This window comes from Sinocyclocheilus rhinocerous, unplaced genomic scaffold, assembly GCF_001515625.1.
Source record: "Sinocyclocheilus rhinocerous isolate Xijiao unplaced genomic scaffold, SAMN03320098_v1.1 scaffold3902, whole genome shotgun sequence".
In the NCBI taxonomy this organism is placed as follows: domain Eukaryota; kingdom Metazoa; phylum Chordata; class Actinopteri; order Cypriniformes; family Cyprinidae; genus Sinocyclocheilus; species Sinocyclocheilus rhinocerous.
This window is the reverse complement of record NW_015666076.1, coordinates 142520-143268: the sequence shown is the minus strand read 5'-3', so window position 1 is coordinate 143268 and position 749 is coordinate 142520. Positions and strand designations below refer to the sequence as shown.

Here is a 749-nt window from a genome sequence, read left to right as displayed (position 1 = left end):
AAACAAACGGGCGTGGTCGATAAGCGGCTAACAATATCCAGAGGGCTTGACATGAGGGGTTATCCAATAACACGAGCTAGAGTCCAGGCGAGGTGCAAACACAGTCTAAAACAGCAGGCAAAGGGTTAACTCAAGGGGCCTCCCTGGCCGGAACAGAACAGGACGAGAGTTCACAAGTGGATACTACTGACACCTCTGGAGGTTCTGCAGCGAATGCCGCCACCTCTGGAGGTTCTACAGTAATACCAGCAGGAAACAGGGAGAGTTCATTAACATTCCGTTTAACCGTATAGGTACAGAGTTCAGCAATGGTCCCTTCGACCGTGACAGGATGGGCTGAAAGTGTATTGCTGGGCGCCACCACCATACCAGGAGCCGAAGCGAGCGCCGCCACCTCGGGAGGTTCTGCAGCCTCAGCTGCCACCTCTGGAGGACCTGGAGAGAGCACCACCATCTCAGGAGGTTCTGTGGTAGTGTATGCAGCCCAAACACACCAAAAAGCGATCCCCATCAAGGGAAGCGCTTCAGACAGGGGAATCAGTTCAGGAACAGGAGGGCTAAAGTGAGTGGGTTTGGGGATACCAGCTGCGCGTGCAGACACCAGCGGTGCATCCCTCACACTGGATACCAGACTGGGATACCGAAGGACTGACCTTGATAATCTGGGTGCAACAGACAGGACATGACGTGACTCTGGATGATCAGCTGTGAAGTGACGTGACTCTGGGTGATCAGCTGTGATGTGACGT

At 54.1% G+C, this 749-nt stretch overlaps 1 protein-coding gene across 1 annotated transcript in view; it reads left to right on the top strand.

Moving 5' to 3' along the window:
* The window catches only part of tusc3 (tumor suppressor candidate 3), a 97129-nt gene that overhangs the window by 7853 nt on the left and 88527 nt on the right, over nt 1-749 (top strand). The window lies entirely within an intron of this gene.